Source organism: Mustela nigripes, chromosome 2, assembly GCF_022355385.1.
Source record: "Mustela nigripes isolate SB6536 chromosome 2, MUSNIG.SB6536, whole genome shotgun sequence".
Lineage (NCBI taxonomy): Eukaryota > Metazoa > Chordata > Mammalia > Carnivora > Mustelidae > Mustela > Mustela nigripes.
The window spans coordinates 36,833,246-36,841,516 of record NC_081558.1 but is presented as its reverse complement, the minus strand read 5'-3'; the positions used below and the strand labels follow the sequence as shown (position 1 = coordinate 36,841,516).

The 8,271-nt window shown below is 41.9% G+C and overlaps 1 protein-coding gene across 4 annotated transcripts in view; it reads left to right on the top strand.

Moving 5' to 3' along the window:
• The window catches only part of FRMD4B (FERM domain containing 4B), a 324,080-nt gene that overhangs the window by 196,473 nt on the left and 119,336 nt on the right, over window positions 1-8,271 (top strand). Inside the window, exon 2 of one of the 4 annotated variants that reach the window (XM_059390137.1) lies at window positions 1,514-1,613. The exons of the other annotated variants lie outside the window; for them this stretch is intronic. The gene's annotated coding sequence lies outside the window, so the exon portion shown is untranslated. The remainder of the gene's footprint in view (window positions 1-1,513; window positions 1,614-8,271) is intronic. 4 annotated transcript variants of the gene reach the window in all.

The window sequence follows — 8,271 nt, the reverse complement described above, 5'->3', positions numbered from 1 at the left end:
ATATAAAGGAGCCCTATTCAGCCGGGGTTGACATCATTTGGGTGAAATCTAAAACTCCGTCCACTCAATAGATCCCAAAGTCCGAACGTCCTAGATACACCCTTCTACCTCTCTCCGGTTCCTCTAGAATCTCTCATCTGATGAGGAGTCTAATAACATGCCTTGTTCTCAGGGTGGAAAGCTTGTTTGCTGGGGAGGAGCCTGTCAGGACCAAGGCTCAGGAAGTGTTTTGGAGCATCCTCACTTTACCTTACTTATGCTGTGTAAATGGAAATCATTAGTGAATGTATTTCATTGTTGACTGTCTCTAGGTTCTGAGCAGTTAGGACTATCCTTCCCTCAGCAGATTCTTACTTACCACACACCGTCTTACCCTGTGCCAGGCCCTGTTCTAGGTCCTGGGGAATACAGTGGTGAACAAATCAATCAGGGTCTCTGTCATGAAATCTACAGACTGATGGTGAAAGGTAGAGACTGATATAAACAAAAACAAAATGAACAAACAAAGAAATATTAGCGATGAAGAAAATAAAGCAGCATGACGAGGGAGAGTATCCAGTCCCCACTGTATTTTGAGGACAGGCCTCTTGGAAACAGCAACATTTAATTTAGGATCTGAAAGATGTAAAAGCACCCAATCATGCAATGACCTGGAGAACATTCCAGAGGGAACAGCATGTGCAAAATTTCAAAGGAAGAACAAGCTTTTATTTTGAGGAAGAAAGGGAGGGCCCATGTGGCTGGTATGTTAAAGCCAAGGCAGATGGGTTGGAATTAAAATTAGAGAGGGTTACATGGACACCCTCGGCAAGGGAAGGAGTTAGATTTTCCTGAGGTTCACATGAGAAGCCATTTGGCAATTTTAAGAAGGAAAGTGAAGGGATTTCATCTGTGTTTTAGAGATGCTGCTCACGCAGCCACGTGGAGGAGATTGGATCCTCAGGGGACTCAAAAGCATGAAGCCTGGCTAGAGAGCTGGTTTTGCACACATCGCGGCAAGGGATGATGGGAATTAGACTCTGGATGGGCTACCCCACAAAAAAATCCTAAGGAGTCATTTTGATGAGGCAGGCTCTCTCATGCTAGGCTTTCAGAAAAGGTCAAAAGGGAATAAGAGAGAAGAAAGGAAAGGAGGGGGAAAAAAAAGCAGCCTGCTGCTTCCTTTGCCAAGCTTTCATATTTCCTTGTTCCAAAGAACTACTAAAGCAAAACCAAAGAACGCTGAGGTTCTGGTCTTTTTCTGTAGTTGTTATTTCCTGTTGCTTTTTAAGCTGACCGTGGTCATTATGAATGGTCCCACACTGCCCTGTGTGGACTTGCCTTTGGGTTTCTTACCAAGTCGGCCTCGTCTCTCCTCTCCTAAATCGGGTAGTGGGATTGGGTGTCTGGGGTGGGGTGCTTTCGCACAGACTTGAACCCCGCTGTGGGTGACACGTCAGGATGCTTCGTGAAGCCAGAGGTCTGGCCTGTGGCCGATTCTCACTTCCAACTCTGCCCTTCCTCATTTGACCAGTGACCAGATGGACAAGGTCCTTCCACCAGCGCCCAGTGCTTAGCGTCTGAGGACCCACTCTGCCCGCGGGGAAGGAAGCGCAGGGCAGCCACAGACTGAGGTGGGAGTTTTAATCCAACCTGCACAGTGTTAACCTCTGTGTCCCTGGGGTTAAATGGAGGAGGAGGTGGCAGGAAAGGATTCAGGTTTGGTTGGGCTAAAGTGAAACTTTACAAAGAGATGATTTTTTTAAAATGTGCTTTCTGTTCCGTGTGAGGCATTGCTGCCCTGGGGGACGGGTCACACCTGAGACTGTTCGGACAGTCTCTGTGGGGTTTGAGTGGTTCTGTCTGTGTTACATCATTTCACACAGACTGGAGAAAGAGCATGGCCCACTGTCCTGCGTTTGCTTATGAAAAGAAACATGTACTTCCTTTGAGACTTCTTAAATGAAATGTCGTGGCCTAACTTGGCAAATTAGTTTCTGTCTGGAATTCGGGGACTGAAGAGCTTATAAGAAAGTACAGACTTGGGGCGCCTGGGTGGCTCAGTTGTTAAGCATCTGCCTTCAGCTCAGGTCATGATCCCAGGGTCTTGGGATCAAGCCCCACATCGGGCTCCCCGCTCCTCGGGAAGCCTGCTTCTTGATCTTCCACTCCCCCTGCTTGTGTTCCTTCTCTTGCTGTGTCTTCTATCAAATAAATAAATAACATCTTTAAAAAAAAAAAAAGGAAGACGAAGAAAGTATGGACTCTTAAATCTTAAGGCAATTTGTTAATCAAAAGAGAGAGAGAAGACACTTTGTAATGAGGTGGTGAAGAACACAGACTCAGGAGCTAGTCTGCCAGCTCCTAGAAGCTGAAATCCCAGCTCTACGTCTTACTAGCTGTGTGACCTTGGGCATGTTACTTGGCCCCTCTGTGCTTTGGTTTCCTCAGTGGAAAGTGAAGATGATAGAGCTGTTTACCTCATGGCATTAAATGAGTTGCTACATATTGTTTACCTCATGGCATTAAATGAGTTGCTACATATTCAATACATTGAACATGCTTCAATAAAATTTGTTTTTGTTATATTTTAAGAGAATTCTGTATTTATAGATATAATCATTGTCATCCATGAATAGTTCCCTTTAAATAATAACTCTTGTTGTTGAAATTAGAAGAGAAAGCATGAGTGGGAGTCATGTTTTAAATTAAATTAAAAATGCCTGGATATTTTTCCCCCTTTTGATGTTACAGTATTTTTTTTTAATTAAAAAAAAAATCAGCCTGTTGCAAACAACAGCATGTGAATTAGATGGTATCTCTTCGCCAAGTGACCTTGTGCAGAGCACTTGTGCTCCAGCCTGGAAGTCAGAACCCTGAGTTTGAATCCCAGGTCTCGCCTTAACTAGCTGAGTGGCAATCGACACGTCCATTCCTTCATTGCACCACATCCCAAGTAAGCGATGGTTATTAAATGCCCTCTAAGGATCTTTCTTTTTTTTTTTTTTAAGATTTTATTTATTTATTCGACAGACAGAGATCACAAGTAGGCAGAGAGGCAGGCAGAGAGAGAGGAGGAAGCAGGCTCGCCGCTGAGCAGAGAGCCTGATGTGGGGCTCAATCCAAGGACCCTGGGATCATGACCTGAGCTGAAGGCAGAGACTTTAACCCACTGAGCCACCCAGGTGCCCCTCTAAGGCTCTTTCTATGTACAAGTTCTAAATTCTAACTACCCCTCGTCAGCCTACATGATTTTTCATGCCTGCTTTCAAATGTTTTGTTTTCCCTCTTTTTCCTCACCCATCCAATCTGTTGAAAATGGGCTGCATGGGAAGGCTTTCCCACAATTTGTCACCGTAGGGTGAAGGGAATAGCAGGTGTATAGCTAAGTGGTTAAGAGCTTGGGCTCTGGGTTCGAGTCCAGTTCTGCCCTTTATAAATCTTGTTACGTACAATCTCTCTAACCTCATTCACCTGTAATATGGGGAGAGGAGACGGCCTACTTCTCGTGGGTATCATGAGGGTTGGATATGTGAATACATGAAAAGTGCTGAGTGCAGGGCCTGGAACACAGAAAGGACCCGTTAGTGGTATTACCGGTGTTGTCATTAAAATGCCTGACGGGGGGAGGGGCGGGCGGTGCTGCAGGGCATCTGGGTGCCTCAGTTGGTTAAACGTCTGCCTTCAGCCCAGGTCATGATCCCGGCGTCTGGGAATCGAGTCCCACCTTGGTCTCCCTGCTCAGTGGGGACTCTGTTTCTCCCTCTGCTCCCCCACCATGCTCGCACGTGCGCACCCTCTCCCTCAAATAAATAAACAAAATCTTTAAAAAATAAAAATAAGATGCCAAACCAGGTGCCAGGCTTAGAGAAGGCATGCAGGAGCTCATGGTCCCCTCTCTCTTTCTATGTCTGCCCCATCAGCTCTGGAGAATTTTTTTGCTATGTGCTTGTTAACTGAATTGTTAACTCTACCTATCATTTATCTTCTTCAAAATGGATTAGTAATCTTCCTCCCATTAGGAAGTTTTTTTTTTTTTTTTTTTTTTAATGGTAAGATAAATGGACTATAGGAAAATAACTGTGCTTGGTGGAAGGGGTTTATTTCACTCTCGGGGGTATCGGATGAAAAGCTACCAGGATATTGCTTATGAGCCTCAGAAAGGTGAAGTACCTTCTCCAAGTTAACCCAGCTAGCAAAAGATGAAATATGATTTCGAGCGCACGTCTGGCTTAGAACTCATGCAAGTGACATCATTTCCCAGACCTTGGTGGTTTCCTGGTGCTTAAATGGAGGAAGGCCCCCCAAAACGAAACCAAACAAAATACAGATACCCCTTTCAGAGGCTTACTTAGAGGTTCAAATACTAGACATTAATGAAGGTCAAGTGTCACGCACTCGGCTTGGTACACAGGAGGCCCGCCTTTGATGTGGGTTTTGTCTCTTCTCTGGCACTTTGTGAACTTAAATAGGGGTTTCCTTATTCTCATGATGTGACTCCCAGGAACCTGGCAGATAATAAATTTGGGTGAGGCAGACACCACAAACCTTGTCTAAAGAGGGAGCTGCTGTACCCCGTCTTCCCCAGCCCAGTGTTGCCACGGAGGAAATGCGGCCCAGTGTTTTCCAAACCTTCCGTCTCAATTTTTCTTCAGCGGCATCTTCTGATTTCTGATATCACCAACAAAAAATTTATTCATAACAAAATACATCCACCACCTTCCAACCTCTGATTTAAGTAAGGGACCAAGACAGGCCTTTCTATCACTAGCAGTAAGAAAATCAGTACTCTGGCCTCCCGGAGAAGCCATCCTCCCACGGAGGAAAGAGCACGGATGTGCCAACATGGGCTTAAGACTGTAACTTTTTTTTCCCTTCAGTTCACCTCCACTGTGCTTCTCCAGTTGTCCTGTATGGTCTCTTATCACTTCACATACTGAGAGGTCCGTTCAGTTCTCCCCACCAAATGTCGGCCTTTCTCCTGACTGTTGTACTTGTGAATTGTGCATCTGTGATTATGCTAGATGACTTGATCATAGTAATGGTATCATCTGGGGAGCCCATCCTTTGGTAACCTTTTGTTCTGATTTATGTGTGGGTACCTGTGGTATCTGGGATGCTGGGGTGGCTCAGTTGATTAAGCATCTGACTCTTGGTTTCAGCTCAGGTCATGATCTTGGGGCCCTGGGATTGAACCCCACATGGGGCTCCATGTTTAGTGGAGAACGTACTTGAGATTCTCTCTCTCCTTCTCTCTCTGTCCCTCCCCACTCTAAAAAAAAAAAATTTATATAAAATAAATATAAAAAATAAAAATGTGCTTTATATTTTATATATAAAATATATTTTTACAAAAATATAAAATACAAACATTTATATATATATATATATATAGTATCTTAGAAAGATGCTTTTAGTTGCAAGCAGCAGAATCCAACTCGAGTTAGTTTCAGAAAGGAAAAAAAAAAAGTCTTAATAAAAGGACTTATTAAAAGAACACGAGGGTGTGTCATGGAACGAAAGAGCAATAATTCACCCAAAGCAGCGGAAGTGACTACAAGTGACTAGAATGACATTAGGAAAGCTGACAGCAACTCTCTCAAGCTTTCCCCTTCAGGTTGCTTGATTTCTCTCGCCTCTTTCCGGCTGCTTGTGTCCTTCCTTCTCTCTGCAGATGGCTTTCCTTTTTGTCCACACACAGCAGAGGAGAGCGGCCCCATCCTCTCAGCCTCAATTCCGGATTCCCTGGACTGAGGATATGATTGGCTCAGCTTGAGCCAGGTGTCTGTTCCCTGGTCCAATCAGCTGAAGCCTGAAGCGGAAGGGGTAGGACCAAGTTGTACAAATATGGCCACCACTCATGGTGTTTATCCTGAGATGGGCAGACTCACCAGAAAAGCATTTACTATTTAATTCTCTAGGGTAGGATGAGGTGTTGACAGAAGGAAAATGGACAAGTCCGAGCAAAGTACGGTGGAAAGGAAAAAAGATGCTTTTTGAAAATCAGAAAGTAAATTCCTTTGGGTTATGCAACAACAGAGTAACTTGAAATATTTTATGAGTTTTGACATATTCCTTAATGGATCGTGTTCTGTCAGTTGGTCTCCTGAGTATTATTTTATTTTCTCTCACCATAGTACACGTATTTGGGGTTTGTTTGTGTGGGTTTTACGAGAGAAGTACAGTGATTTGAACTGACACATTTATTTCTTTCTTCCCGTAGAATAGAATAGTGGAATAAAAGGTGACTTTTTTGTTGTTGTTCAGATAGACCTTAATTTAAATCTTGACTTAGCTTTTTTCTTACTCAGCTAACTCTGGATAAATTACTAAATTCTGTACCTCAGTTTCCTTGTCTGTAAAATGGGGATATTGTCATATAGATTTTCTGTGGCACTTTTATGAAATAATGTACATAAAGTGCCCAGCTTAGTACCTGAAACAAACAAATATTTGTTCCCTTTCTCCTCGCCACCAAAAGTGTGTACTTTGCTGAGTTAAGGACATAATCAGGGGCCATGGAACAAAGTAAAAGCCTGCCCTCTCACTTCTCCACACCACTTCAGTGGTTTCTATGGACCATGTCTCCATAATACCGTGATCTAACCAACGGAGCTAGTTTTCAGACTTTTAGAGCAGAGTTTAGTCAAAAATGTAAATGCAATAATTAGTATTTTTCACACAGAAAAACCATCACTTACCCCACTCTGAACCTCAATTTCCCCATCTGTTAAATTGGAGAAGGTCACAGCAATCCACAGGTGACTGCAGCTCAGAGATGATATGTATAAAACACCTGGAACAATGGGAAGTCTATAGCTGGTGCTTCGTAATGGAATGATTTTCTCTTTAAATTAGGTTTATATGTAATCTGAGTTTCCAGGTCTTATAGTTTGGTACAACAGCTGAGAGAGAAAATGCTGCCCATCCTTTTTCAAAGTGATGCAGAATTTCCTCATCCATGGGCAAAGTTGGGTAGACATTGTTCACCATGACATTGTTTAGAATAGCAAAGGACTGAAGGACATCTGAGTGTGTCTCAGCAGGAGACTCATTAAATTATTACATGTCCACTTGTTACTATAGAACCTTTAAAAAGAGTACAGTTGGTCTCTATGTGTTGACACTGGAAAGATCACCAAAAAAGAGCCTAATTCCACTTGAGTTGAAAATATATATATATAAAAATATATACAATATTATGTATAATAATATATAATCTAATAATAATAATACAAATATATGAGTATATACCATGTGTGTATGTTTCTGTATACATATAGAATCACAGTACACACACACAGTCATATATAAAATTTATGGATAGTTATATACACACAAACACACACACAAATATTAACAGTACTTGCTTCATTTGCAAAACAATATGTCCAGTATAATAACATTGCAAAGCAAACCATTTATCATGAAGTTTTTGAAAATATGTACATGTATGTATTTGAACATACATGTTAAAACAGTCTGTGCTGATTCTCCTCAAACTGACAGGGTGGTGATTTCTGCAGATAAAATTGTTTAGAACATGAGTTAATTAAGGGGGCTCTTTGTATTCTGTGCATTGTTTAAATATTTTATAGGGAGAGGGAGCTATCTGGCTCTGTCCATAGAGCATATGACTCTTAATCTCAGGGACATGAGTTTAAGCCCCACATTGGGCATGGATCCTACTTAAAAAATAAAATGAAATCAAATAAAAAATAAGTAAATAAAGAAGTATCTTATAGAGATTATTTCCCAGTGTTGCAGTTATAGTGGTAAAAACGTAAATATAATTGGAAATTTATACTGACATATGCTGTTCTTAACTATGGGTCTTAACTGTTCTAAATTACAGTAGTGACATGCTATAAAGAGGACAGAAATTGGGGCACCTAGGTGACTCCATGGGTTAAACCCTCTGCTTTCAGCTCTGGTCATGATCTCAAGGTCCTGGGGTCAAGCTCTGTGTCTGTCCCGGCTCTCTGCTCAGCAGGGAGCCTGCTTCCCCCCCACCCCACCTGCCTCTCTGCCTACTGGTGATCTCTCTCTGTCAAATAAATAAATAAAATCTTTTAAAAAAAAAAAAAGGACAAAATTTCAAAGATGGAAACTTTCCATTTTAACTCTAATGTCATAGGTTTTCCTTTATAATTGTGCATTTATTATATTTATTAAAATATATCAATGAATATAGGCAATTTCATTTGAAAAATCCAATATTGATTCAATGAAAAATATAGTCGTTTCCTCTGGGAAGGAAACCAGCTTTTCATAGTATAATCCTGTGTGCAC